At 37.8% G+C, this 14,974-nt stretch overlaps 1 long non-coding RNA gene across 3 annotated transcripts in view; it reads left to right on the top strand.

Moving 5' to 3' along the window:
* LOC128072975 (uncharacterized) overlaps positions 1–14,974 on the top strand; it is a 243,766-nt gene that overhangs the window by 254 nt on the left and 228,538 nt on the right. The window lies entirely within an intron of this gene.

The following is a 14,974-nucleotide window of genomic DNA, read 5'->3' on the forward strand; positions in this document are numbered from 1 at the left end:
ATCTTATCTTTAATGGGCTTTGTGAATGCTTTCCAGAAAATTGAAAGACTTGAAAATTAAATTGATGGAATCATGTGAGAAAAAGAATGGTGCTAATAAACCATTAGAGTCACAGATGGTTAATATCAGGAAATCCCAACTATAAGAGAGCAACTAGTTCAGTGAACATGATATTCTTCAGGTTTTCGTATTTCCATCAGAGCAACCTGATTAGACTGAAGACAAAATATATCTGACGTACAATACACATGAACTTACTTGCAGAAATGACAAAAGAAAATAATTATTCACTCATTACCATTTTTATTTTCCTGCAGGGCATGTGAATGCACCAAAAAAAAACAAAAAAACAAAAAAACCCAAAACAAAACAAAAAAAGATATGTAGCTATGCTTTGGTATATTAGAAGACATTTTACAACAAATTCATATGGCATTTACGATCAACAAAATGGATGTTGGAGAATATTCCTTATGCTGGTAGCTTTCCTTGAAAATAAATGAACTTACTGGCTACTTTGCTTCCTTACTATTTGGTGAATCATGAGAAAAAAAAAAAGTTTTTATTATTTTCACATCCTAAGGATTCCAGTTTGCATTCTCATGACAAAGATAGACATAAGACATAATTTTCAGATCATTAAGGCATTTTCCTCTAATAAAAAGGAAAAAAAAAAACCAACCCTCCTGTTCCTTCTTTCTTGTCATTACCATAAGAATATAGGAATGTATACAGCAATATACTTCATTCTCTTTTTGTCTGCCTACCTTCCTGCATTCCCCTTTTCCTCTCTCATATCCTTTACCCAGCATTAGATCGGAAGCTAGTGAGTAATATAAAACAGTCATCAAGGTTACCTTCTGATAATTGCCTGAAATAGTATATCTTTCATAAAAGTCTCTCCAAGAATAGAAAAATGAGGAAGATTTTAGGTTACTGAAACACCTTAATTGTAAATATCTTTTTTACTTTTTTCCTTAAGGTTAACCATATTCTATAGTATATGCATAGCTTCCATAAACCCTGATGTTCTCCTGAGGACTAACTCTGAGTTATGATAGTTTTCAGAATGTTAACTCTTTCTTGAATTATTTTATAAAGTATTATTTTATTTTTATGGTAAGCTCATTACCACTGCTTCTCAGCACTACACCATTCTGTCTGCTCATTCTCCTCTAGAATGAGACTGGAATGTTTCTGAAGAAAGAAGGGAAATTAGAAAGATATTTTATATGTGATGTGGGCCAGTTGTAAATCGTAGACTGGAGTGTGCTGCATGTATGCTTGTACGCACGTATAAGATTGGACTGACACAACAGGCACATTGGCTTGCATCTTTGCCTCCCATTAGCTCTGTGTACATGGAAGGAGGATGCAATACTCTGGGAACAGAACGGTTCAACTTAGTTTTTACTGGAAATTCCCACTTACACACGTACTTCAATGTCATGGTTCTATGTTTCTTGTTTGTTTGTTTGTTTTTACTTTGGGTTTCAGTATTCCACATCAAAACATTATGTAGTGTACGGGGTATTAAAGTGTTAATGCCCAATCCCAGGTACCTATCCCTGTACATTACAGAAGTCACGGGATCTGGCCCTTCCAGGTGGAGGGGGGCGCTCTCTTGCTGCCTGGCAGTGGGTGCTGGAGGTGCTTTCCAAGCCGTTCCAAGCTTTTCAGGTTTGACTCGGTTCCGGGAACTCTCTCTCTCTCATCTTGTCTGATTTATTCATCTCAATTTCAATTAAATTGTATATATTGTGTTATCTTGTATTCCAATATTATAGTAAAATAAGTTTTCCTCCATAGATTGTTGCCGCTGCTCTTTTCCTCTCTTCCTTCCTTCCCATTTTTGTGGGACTGGGGTGTGGGGGGAGGGCAGAGGCCTATCGCCCCTGTCACAGACATAGATTGATCTGATCAACTCCGTGACATTCAAAAAAACTGTAGTCAGTAGGAATGATGAGTTATACTTTTCAGTGCCTAATTTTTTACATTTGCTTAATGAACGTCATTATTTTCCCTGCATATTATATGTTTTTTTTTACTTCATACTATATGAAAACTGCAGTGCCTTCGTTATGATGTTGTGCTAGTCAAACTGCATCAGTGACTCATCTTACGGATTTCTCTTGAGATATTTCAGCCACTTTAGTAACATGGTACACCAGACTGCCATATCCTCATGGCCTAGCTCATTAACAGGACTATCTTCCTAGGCAAGTGTGAGTCCTTACATTTGCCTCTACATTTGTCATCATACCTGATAGAGAAGTATACATATTTTCTGTTCGTATCACCCCAAGACTTTATGTTCTTGCTGAATATCTGGAGACCTAACCTGCTAGTTCTCAGTGAAATAGTACTGTTTTTTTTTACTGAAGAAATAGCACTCCATTTCATACTGTGTTGTTGTGCCTGTCATCTCACTTCTAAAGCTGAAAGAATATTGATAGAATGTCTGATCCATCCTCCTTAAGAATCTATCCTCATAAGCCTTTCCTTCTTCAGAAATCAACCAAATAAAATTTCTTATGTTTTTCCTTTCTTAGTGGTCTGCTAATAAGATATCAAATTTTATTTTTCTGAATAACATCTCCTATGGTTTTTTTTAAAACACTGAAGGCATGTATATATTGGATTTCAAGTTCAGATATGGTTGAACACTTTGATGGCAACTGCCCACACTTAAAGCCAGTTGGAAGCCAGCCACTTCCAAGTCAGAAATGATGTAGACACACTCGATAATGTCAAATCTGAGCTAATAAGATGCAATGAGGAGCAATGTGTGTTAGAAAAGGTTCATTGTCTGACATATACAGCTTCCAGTTAGGTTAGCAAACTGGCAGAAAAAATTCACATCTGCCTGCAAAAAAAAAATAAAATCGCATAGACATATCTTTCATTAGAGCAAATAATAGAGGTCCCATTATGTGAGACTAGATTAGATACGAGGTCCTATTTCCCACTGTGTCTGTCCCCTCATACTGAGTCTGATCCAGTGGGAATACAGCCAACACTGAATCCTCTTGGTTCATCTGGTATTTTCCAGCTCGTTAAGCTTGTCTTATAATTTTTCTCCCATATAATACCATCCTGTTCAACAAATTGATTGGGATGTTCAGTGTAATATCAGAATCTTTATTCTGCTTCAAAAATGAAAATTAGGCACTTTTTATAAACTTTCCATTTTTGGAAATGAACTTCTATGAAGAAGCATAATTTACTTGGCTTTGTTTATGAATATTAAATCAGCAGATGTTTTTATCGATCAATAAATTGCAGATTACATTGCTGACATTTCATCCTTTTTTTTTTTTTTAATATATTATGAAATCACTGTTGCTGTTTCATGAAGCCTAGGTCAAGTTTGCACTTTTGTAATAGTTCCAACTTGTTTGAGCAGGTGTGCTCCTGTCTCTGCAGGGTTGTTTGGCAAACTACATTTGTAAATTTGCAACAGATGTCCTAGCTTTGAAGCATATGTACTATATAGTCTTCAGATTGCATGAAATACAATTATCAGGATATGACAAATTTATGAATATATGAACTGACTTGCTGAAATTTTGACTGTCGAAAAATCCATTATTGAAACTCTGCTGTTAGACATTATGCTGTATTCAGATATTAAAAGGCATCAACAGTGCTGTGTTGTTGCTTTTTCCACAGGCGTAAGTAGACATCTGCTAAGGATGGCAGTGTACCAGCAGACATTTGAACCCAAATTTATCTGCATGGAAAATAATTGGATGATTCTGGTAAAACAAAAATACATCTTACTTCCTCCTTCTGCTTCAGTTGACTTGGAAAGCACTATGTTGAGGTAAATTTGAAAACGTCAGATCTTTTCTGCACTTAGCTTCTATTTGTTTTGTAAATACTTTATGTGCTGGTTCTGCCATCCTCTAGATAAGACTGGACATGAGTCCAAAACCATAGAAACAGTTTCTGCAGTATTTGGTGGCCAGATTTTGAGACCCAGAAGATTTGAATAGTCAAGATGTATTCCAGAAGGTATTCAGACTTTTTCTTTTTTTTTTGTCTTCATTTACATTGAACTTAGAATGTTTTGGGGATTTACTGAACATTCGTTCAATTCACATTTAGTCTTTTTTGTTGTGTTGTACTGTATGGACTATGACTACACAACATATTTGAGTCCCAGATGGAATAATAAATTTAAAATATCCTGTAAAAATGGTTAGCACTAAAGGCTGAATTATATGGTTCTGCTTTTTATCTTCATTTAAAAAGAAAAAAATTGTGAACTACATGATTAACAGCTGTATATGTATACTAACAAAGAATCATAGAATTTTTTGAGTTGGAAGGGACAATTGGAGGTCCTGTAGTCCAACTGCCCCACAATGAATCGGAGATCTTACAGCTAGATCAAGTTGCTCAGAGCCTTGTATATTTCCGGGAGTGGGTCGTCCACCACATCTCCGGGTAACTTGTTCGTTAATTTCAGTCATATAATATATACTTTTATCTGTACATATAGTATTTGGATTTTCTTTACATACATAAGCTTAATATAATTTTCATTATAAATTTACAATACAAATTTAGTAGGTCAAGACTACCCTCCCCCAAACATAGTTCCTCACCTATTCAAAATAAAATCACTATTTATTTATCAGTACTGAAATAAACTATCTAACTTATGCATTAAATGCATTTCTCCCATCTCATTCAGTAAACATATCAGATCTGGCTAGATATCACTTTCATAAAATGACAATTTTTCACTGTCAAAATTCAATTTACTTGTAAAAGGACAAAACATTTAGAAGCAAGCTACTCTTATCTGTTCTTACAATACTGCTCCCAACTTAATAATTGGATTTTATCACTGCTTATCTTTGTTTGAGGGCAGAAAAACTGCTAGGAAAAAAAACAAAAAACAAAAAACAAAAACTCAAAACTTGTATATACTTCAGGCTAAAACATTATCGCACATATTTTAATTTCCAACCAACTTATCTGAGTTAGTGCTTATTTAACAAATAGTGAGTCACTTTCAAATGCATTGAATCACTGAGGGCAGTGGTATTTATCTTACCAAGGAGCTTTTGGTAATAATACACAAACTACTGCCAGACCTCCTCGGGCACAGAAAGACAGTCGGTTATTTGATGGGACACTTCTCCTTTATAGCTTTTCCTTGGGCTTCAGGGAGGCTGTTTTTGGCTGGACAGTTGTGATCACTTCCTAGGATGGTTCAAGCCAAGAAGAGCATCTCTGCTGTTGCCACCTGCCACTGCCAGGTACATATCTCACATCTAGCCAGAAATCTCTTCACACAACTAATGTTGACCAGCACTGGGTCTGCACAACAAATAAAATATCAAGGAAAATCAGAGTTTGTTAATTATCCATTAATCTGCCTACCTAGTTACAGTATATTCACTTTCCAGTAAAATAAGGAGTGTCTGTGGTAAAGAGGTGATATGAAATAGTTTTTGCAGATATCCTAAAATTTAAAGGATTTTTACTTTTGTTAACAATAATAACAAAATGCAATTTCGACTCTTCATATGTAAGGACAGAAATGCTCACAGATGAGCTCCAGTTGATGAGTAAGGAGCAATTTGTAATACATATCATACTTAAAAGATAAGGCCAAGTCCATTTGAAATCATAAGCAAGACAGAAGCTAATTATTTCTTTCAAGCTGATTTTATAGCAGCCATTCCTTTGCCTTTTTTTTTTTTTTTCTTCTGCAAATATGATTTCATCCAATGCATCTGCTGTTCTTTGAATAAAGATTGTCTTAGATATGTTCCGGAAAAATCTTTTCAATAATCAAACAAAAAAAGCTCCCCTTGAATTTTGAAATTGCACCCTCTGTAAGTGACTATAAAGGTATATTAACCCAGGTAAGGCCATATGATTACAGCTTGAATGAAATTATTTGATGCATTAAAATTTCCATTTACTCTAAAGTGATACCATTAAATGTGCAATTCAAAGATCAGAGTAGAGCACTTTAAAATCTACTTCAAGCTTACAAAAATAATTATTGCATATTTAATATTGAATATATCACAGAATCATAAAATCACAGAATTGTAGGGGCTTGACAGGATCTCCAGAGGTCATCGAGTCCAACACCCCTGCTGAAGCACGCTTCCTAGAGCAGGTTGCACAGGTGGGTGTCCAGGAGGGTCTTGAATATCACCAGGAAAGGCGACTCCACAGTCTCCTTAGGCAACCCATTCCAGAGCTGTGTCACCCATACTGTGAAGAAGTTCCTCTACACTTTTATGAGGAACTTCCTATGCTTCAGTTTATGGCCATTTTTCCTTGTCCTATCGCCATGCACTGCTGAAAGGTCTGGCCTAGTCCCTTTGCCTCCCGCACCTTAGATATTTATGGACATTGATCAGATCCTCTCTAAGTCTCCTTTTCTCAATGCTGAACAAATCCAGGTCACTCAGTCTTTCCTAATAAGGGAGATTCTCCAGGACCTTTATCATCTTTGTGGCCCTCTTCTGGGCAGGGCAGAGTAGAGGGAGAGGATCACCTCCCTTGACTTGGGCATATTCTTTTTAATGCACCCCTGGGTGCCATTGGCCTTCTTGGCCACAAGGGCACACTGTTGGCTCATGGCCAACCTGTCGTACACCAGGACACCCAGGTCCCTCACCATAGAGCTCCAGCAGGTCATCCCCGAACTTGTAGAGGTGCATGCGGTTATTCCTCCTTAGGTGCAAGACTCTACACTTGCTCTTGTTAAACCTCATCTGGTTCCTCCCTGCCCAACTCTCCAGATTGTTCAGGTCTTGCTGAATGGCAGCACAGCCTTCTACTGTGTCAGAAATTCCTCCCAGCTTTGTGTCATCAGCAAACTTGCTGAGGGTGGACACTATCCCCTCATTAAGGTCACTGATGAAGATGTTGCATAAGACCAAACCCAGCACCGACCCTTGAGGAACACTGCTAAATATAGGCCTCCAACTGGAATCTGCACCACTAATCACAGCCCTCTGAGCTTGGCCAGTCAGCCAGTTCTCAGTCCACCTCACCGTCCACTCATCTATTTCACACTTCCTTAACTTTGTTAGAAGAATGTCGTGGGAGACAGTGTCAAATTCCTTGCTGAAATCGAAGTAGATTACATCCACCCAGTCAGTGATGATATCATGGAAGGCTACTAGATTGGTTGAGCATGACCACCCCCTGGTGAACCCATGCTGAATACATCATACTACTATATTTAATTTATTTTACTAATTACTGATTTACTTAAAGAATTAATAAGATATGAACTTTGACTTAATGACACATAACCCATGGAATTTACACTCCGAAATTAAATATATGAGGGCTGCTTTGAAAGTAATGCCTCTTATTTTATTATGTTGGCCCATAACTTTAGAGGTGGGTGTTGGTGGTGTGGTAATGGAGATTGAGCCATCTGTGAGAATCCTTCTTAGTTTTTTTTTGGCTCAAAGCTTGCTTCCTGAGGTTTTTCTTGTGATAAGACTCTGAGTGACTTGTCAAGGAGGCAACTGATGGGTGCTAACTGTGTGACAATCGATATCGCTTTGGGAACATTTGCAAGCCCTTCCCCCAGAGCTGCTTGCTCTGTAGAAGAGCGGAAGAGAGTGCTCAGCAGTGTTCACTGGTGGAAGATCTGGCCTGTGGCCAAACCGCTCCAGCTAAGTATGGAAGGCTGGGGGATGATACCATTGTATCTTGCGAAGGCAAGATGCAAGTTGGTGCCTCCCTGCTTCCTCTTATCTGCTGGCAAGGCCAGGAAGATAAGAACAAAGGAGGTTCCTGCTGAGATCCCAGAGCCAGAAGCTGCCACCGCAAGGAGAACTGACTCAACCACCTTGGGTTTGATCTGTCACTCAAAGGAGAGCTGATTCGACCACTTTGGATTTGAGCTGTCACTCCAAAAACAGCTGACTCAACCACTCTGAAACTATTGAAAAAGGGCCATCATCACCATGGTCATCGTCGTCGTTGGCAACAGGATAACAATGCCTGACGACCCACCACTACTGAGGATCAAAGACGGAACTACGAACCACGCTGGATCCATGGTGGTGACTATGTCCCTCTTGCTTCCTATAAAGACTCCTTGCCTCTTCTTTTCTATCTTTTCTATCGCCCTCCTTCCCTTCCCCCATTATCCTAATTCATAATAGTGTCCGTTCTCCCCTTCCCCATTTCCCCTGATTAAGATTTGTAATAAACTGGTCGGACCAACATTTGAACCGTTGCTTCTTAATCTCACGCCGGGTATATAGATTATAAAAGAACCTCCTCTCCCTCCTATAAATTGGAGCGAGACACCATCCCACCAAATTCTGTTACATTTTGCTGCTTTGTGACAGATGGCAGCAGAGGAACATTCTAACAAAATGACACGTGACATGGAAGTGCTTATGGCACAAAGGTCTGTCACTGAATTCCTGCATGAGAAAAAATGGCACACATTGACTTTCATCGGTACGTGCTGAGTTATGGAGGCCAAACAGTGGATGTGAGCACAGTGAGGTGGTAGGTGATGTGTTCCTGCATTGGTAACAGTGACGTGAAAGACAAACTATGTTTCAGACATACATGCATACTTGTCACACCACAAAATGAAGAAGATCTCAACTAGCTCATCCACCTGTTGGCAGAGTACAACTAGAGAACTCTACAAGGAGTTGAATATTGGCATCAACGTATTAAAAACTATTGTGGCAAGTTTGGAAAATCTAATATTTCTGCCAGGTAGATCCCACAAATACTCAAATGGGAAGAAAAAAACCAACATCTTAGGCAATGTTGTTATGACCTATTGAACAAATACAAGGCTGAAGGTGTCAGTTTCCTGAATTACATCGTTGCCAGTGACAAGCTGTGATGTCACCAGTAGAAGCAAAAGTCAAAACAGCAGTCCATGGGGTGCTGCCTTCCCTACCGAAGAAAAAGTTCAAGATGCAGTCCTCAGGAGGTAAAGTGATATGCACTGTCTTTTGAGATAGGAAGGGGGTGATCTGTCTGGATTTCCTGGACACTGAGCAAGCCATCAACTCTTACACTGTATTTTAACACTGACTAAAATGAAAGCTTGAACTTTCAGAGTACGGGCAGAGAAGACAACCTTTCTCTTGAAACATTGTAATGCCAGGCCCCATATCAGTTTGAAGACCATGGAGCACATTGCTTATTTTGGCTGAACAGTTCTACCATTTGCACCATGTAGTCCAGATTTGGCACTTTCTGACTTTCATCTGGTCAGGCCAATGAAAGTTGGATTGCATAGGCAACTTGTTCCTCCCAACAGTGCCGTCACAGTAGCTGTGATACAGTGGGTCATTTCTGCTCATTCAGATTTCTCTGAGTGCAGTATATAGGCTCTTTTTCATTGCTCATGAAAATGCGTAGCTAGCAGTGATGAATAAGTTGAAAAGTAGTGTTTTATCTTTGACAATTTCCTCTGTCAATTAGTGCAGTTTTTTAATTTGTAATTGTTGTAGTTTCCATGAAAAGAAATACAAGGCATTATTTTTGAAGCAACCTACGTATACATGCATATGTATAAAATAAACATATTCCTAAGTACAGAAGAACTGTGGAATATTATCATGAAAACACTCAGGAGTGAGAATGACTGATCTCCCAAAGAAGACAGTAGAGAAATTCCATTTGATGTGAACAATATTGGTGATGACCTCAACAGATTACCTCATACAAGGCACTTCAGAGCAACAAAGGAATAGCCCACTGTGACACATTTTGCAGTGGATAAAATAGGTTTTGTCTACCAATGGTAAGATCTCTATAGAGACACAAGGTTGTAAAGCAATGTTGCAACACTCTCTACACTGTAGCATCACTGATCACGTAAAGGGAAGTGATAGTGGCACAGACAAAATAGCATCACGTAGTAGGAATCAAAATGCGTGTGGCCTCTGTGCATGTGTGCACTAAATGTAGATGGAGAATCCTGCTAAATCAATGGCAAGACTCCTGCTGAACTTGTCATTACAGGTTAGATCATGCTGTAGAAATTAAATTCCTAACAGTTCAGCCATGAATGTCAGTAACACATCAGAAACAGGAGCCAGTCTTCTTCCTTCCTTGGTCAGTGTGCCACAATGGACCAACCAAATAATTTCACTGAAGACTAGCTGGTAATCTGCTATGCTTAGCAATGATAAGCACGATTTCCTGCTGACTGAACAATGCGGCTGAAAGGAATGCAATTTAGCACTGTCTTTTTGATTCTGTAATGGCAAACAAAACTTATTTATTGTAGGCTCCTAGAGCAGTAAACCACAGCACATTACTGAATAAATTAATTGTTTTTGGAATGCATATATTAAAAGATGGAGCCTTGTATTAGCTTTTAAATATTTCCATGTTTTGGAACGAGTCAATTTTAAACTGGCTGCTATAGCAACAAAGATTTTTAAAAAATAACCCCACAAAGCAACTTCAAATGGGAGTTATGCAAGTCTGAATTGGCTAGAATTGATCAGAGAAAATACAGTTAATTTGTAAGATGTTATTGTTATCAGATATTTCCAATTTAATAGTGACAAGCAGAAAAGCAAATTGACATAATGATAAAACCTCCATCACCAAAGAATGACCCTTTTGTGAAACTCTCCAACACAGCAAAAATACTGACAGTTTCAGTGAAGCTTGCCTTTCAAAATTTGTCAAGGCAGTAGTAATTTATTTTGTTACAAACCAGAATTTTTCAGGGAAAAGCAAATATTTTTTCTTTCAGAACATTTTTCTTCAGAATAACATTTTAAAGAGCACTGCTATAAAGACTCGCAAGGCTTTTGGAGCAAGTTAAGACTGACAAGTATGTCAGACTGAAGTTTTCTATTTATTCTATAAGTCTGCTTATTACTCTTTCTACACTAACCAGTGTATAAAAAGCAAAAAGAAGGAATTTTAGGAAGAATACTCACAAAAATCTACTGAAATCACCATTACCGGTCTTGAACTGGGAACGATGTAAACCTAGAGAGTGAATAACATCAGCAATAATGGGCTGATTTGAAGGATTCAATTGTTATAGAGCTTAAAACCATAGTTTAAAAAGGAGCTTAAAATAATATCAAGTTTGCATTTGTTATAAACTAAGAGGTCAGAAAGAAACAACTACTGAGGTTGTGTTGGCTTGTCAAGCTTTAATAACTCATAGTTTGACAGATTGTTAGAGGGTAGTAAAGTGCTTTTAAAATGAAAACAAACACATTATACTTGGCAAACTAGAAAAAAGAATCAAACCAAGGTTAATATGGTCAAGGTTACATACTAGGAAAATCAATACCCATGACATTGATGGCACAACAACTTGCGCTAGTTTTTTCAGTGCATCCATTTGAAATCTTAGAAAGGTTTCTTAATAGATACTCATCAGCTACCACTGGTAATATCAGATACTGGCCAAATTGTGGGGTATTTCAGTGTCCTGTGTAAGACAGAGTATTTCTGACAGCTAAACAAACCCATAGCACTGCTGATCTATGATAAATCCTAAACAAGTTCACTTTCTTCTAATCTTAAATTTATACAGGGTAGCTAAATAAATAAATAAATAAAAGAATCACGTCTGGGACATTAAACTGGCTCTTATTTTCCTAAAACTTATAGAAAATATAGTTTTCTCTATACATCTAGTGAATGTAAAGCCTCCTATGTTATTGTATTGGCCCACAATGTCAGAAACAGATGTTGGTGGTATGGCATTAGAGCTGAACTCTCCCACCGATATTCTTGCAGTCCAGAATGCCAGCATTATCCTCGGTTATATCAAAAGAGGAGTGGTCATCAGGGAGAGGGAGGGGGTTGTTCACCTCTGACCTTATGAGGTTCAATTTGGAGTACTGTACCTAAATCTGGGGCCCAGTATAGGAGGGATGTTGAGCTGTTGAAGGGCATCCAAAAGAGAGCCGTAAGGATGATCAGAGGTCTGGAGAACTTATCGCATTAAGAAAGGCTGAGAAATATGGGCTTGTTAAGCTTGGAAAACAGAAGCCTCTGGAGGGACCTCATTGCAGCCTTCCAGTACTTGAAGGAAGCTTATAAACAGGAGGAGGACCAACATTTTATAAGGTCTAATGACAGTGACAGAAGAAAGCAGAATGGCTTTAAACTAAAGGAGAGGAGATATAGTTTAGGTATCAGGAAAAATTTTTAATCAGAGTGGTGAGGCACAGGAGCAGGTTGCCCAGAGGTTGTTGATGCCCCATCTTTGGAGGCATTCAAGGTCCTCAAAGGGGTCATTGCAGCCTGATCTGATGGGTTGCCCATGGCATGGAGGTCACAACTATATGATCCTTAAGATCCCTTCCAACCTAAGAAATTCTATGATTCTATGATTTTCCATTATCCACAGATCAAAACACCTTTCCTATGAGGACAGGCTGGGACAGCTGGGAACTCTTCAGTCTGGAGAACAGAAGGCTGTGAGGTGACCTGATAGAGGTGTCTGAGTATCTAAAAGACAGCTACAGAAAAAAGGTGGCAGGATCTCTTGAAGTGTCTGTGGTGATAGAAAAAGGGGAAATGACTTCAAGCTCAAAGGATTCTATGATTCTGTTCTATGATTTGCTGGTTCTATTACATTTTATTGCCATGTGACAGACGGCAGCAGAGGAGCACTCAGACAAAATGGTGTTTGATATGAAGCAAAGACGTGTTACTGAATTCATCCATTAAGAAAAAATTGTGCTGTTGACATTCACTGTCTCCATCAGCTCATCCACGCAAAATGGTTAATGGTCTCTGTGTTGAAATATAGTAGTTTGTAACTGAGAATTTGCTCTATCAAATACTGTTATTCGTTTGTTTTTTTTTTTCTGTCTGTTGTGGTTTCCATGAAGATGAATAGGAAACATTATTTTTGGAGCAGCCTACACATATGCAAGTGTTGAAATAGATGATATAATGTGAGAGTTTGGTAAACAGTTTTGTTCATTGCATCCTTTCCTTTCAATATTCACACTGCTTGTAGGTTGACTTAAATTCATATTTGGAAGTTATGAGAAATTAAGTCTTACTTCTTGCTTTAGTAATTCTTTAGATGTGTAATTCCTGCTGCATCAATAGCTGAAGATTTAAGATTTCAGTATTGAGATTTTGTAAGAAATTTAATGCCACTGACTCAAATATTCTATTCTTTGTTTTTTTTTGGAAAGACTATTGATTGCAAACTGAGAATATAATGGGGACTAAAAGAAGCCTTGACATGAAAACAACATGTTTAAATAGGTAATGGAATTCATATAGAAATATCTGATAATATTGTTTTGCCATTTAATGTTTTCATACTGATTTGTCTTGTCATGGAATTACCAAGCAGTAGTTAAAACACATTGTCATATTTTCTGCTGTGTGATTATCAGTAAGTTTCCTGAGTAGAAGAAATGACATCAATTTGTTTTAAAATTTTCCATTAATAGGTACTTAAAAGATACATTTAAAACACAATTTTCATTATTTCAAGTAGTAAATTATTACCATTTTGTGTTAAGCACAATGCTGAATAATGGAAGTGTTACAAAAAAACAAGCATTGTCTTTTGTGTCTCATAAAGAATTCTCACTTGCAATTAATACTAATTATTATACTGTCATTGACAGTTTGTATTTATTGTGAGGTAATCAAATTTACAATTCTTAAATGACTTAATTGAGCCATAAGGTATTAAATTTCCACTGTCAGAATTTTAAGCAGCAGGAGAGGAAACTAAATATTATAACATGGAACCATGCCTGTGTTGGTATTCAAAAACATGTATCATAATCAATTGCAGGAGCCATTTAAGACTGACATTTGAAAAATGTGTCAAAAAAGATAGTTGGAGTTTATTAATATGTTTGCCTTTATATGAAATGCATTTTCTTTAAATCACTAAAGGACAAACAATAGGAGCTGGGCAGCACAGAATCTTAACAAGCTTGAACAAGGAGAAGTGCAAAGTTCTACACCTGGGGATGAATAACCACATACATCAGTATAGGTTAAGATCTGACCTGCTGGAGAGGAGCTTTGTGGAGAAGGATCTGAGTATTCTGGTGGGCAACAGGTTGCCATGAGCCAGCAATGAACCCACGTGGAAAACAATGGTATTGTTTTGGGGTGCACTGAAAAGAGTGTGGCCAACAAGTTGAGAAGTAAATCTTCCCCTCTACTCTGCCCTGGTGAGGCCACATCTGCAGTACTACATCCTGTTCTGGGCTTCTCAGTTCAAACAAGACAGCGTTCTTCTAGAGAGCCCTGAGGAAGACCACAAAGATGGTTAAGAGGCAGGAGCATCTCCCTTACGAGGAAAGGCTTACCTGGGAAAGTTCCGCGTGGAGAAGAGAAGGCTGAGAGGAGATCTTACCAATGCTTGTTAATAAGACAGGAGTCAAGTGAATGAAGCCAAGCTCTTCTTGATGGCACCCGTCAGCAGGACAAAGGACAAAGGAGCACAAACTGGGACACAGGAGGTTCCATCCGAACATGAAAAGACACTTTATTTGCTTTGAGGATGACAGAGCACTGGAACAAGATGCACAGAGAGATGATAAATTCTCCTCTTGAGATACTCAGAACCTGCCTATATGCTTTCCTTTGCAACCTGCTATAGAGAATCTACTTCAGCATGGGGGGTTAGAATATACAATCACAAGAAGTCTTTTCCAAGCTCTATTATACTGTGATTCCATGATTCCATGATTGTCGCTCTCAACATTTTTGGTGTTAAAGCATATTTTGCAGTTCATTTCCATGTTTCATCTTTTTTTTTTTACAATTGCTATAATTTTACTTTGGAAAAGAAACACATCTTTTCTGCAGAGCGGTTAAGGGTTTTCTGTACATCACTGGTTATAACATTCATTAGAAAAATTGTTTGCTTTTTCTTTTTTTTATTTTAATTGGAATTTTAATTAACATTTTTATTCTGAGTTGTTAGTTTTATATTCATATATCACTTGGCAAGTAATGCCTCCTA

This window comes from Tympanuchus pallidicinctus, unplaced genomic scaffold, assembly GCF_026119805.1.
Source record: "Tympanuchus pallidicinctus isolate F22 unplaced genomic scaffold, pur_lepc_1.0 scaffold10, whole genome shotgun sequence".
In the NCBI taxonomy this organism is placed as follows: Eukaryota; Metazoa; Chordata; class Aves; order Galliformes; family Phasianidae; genus Tympanuchus; species Tympanuchus pallidicinctus.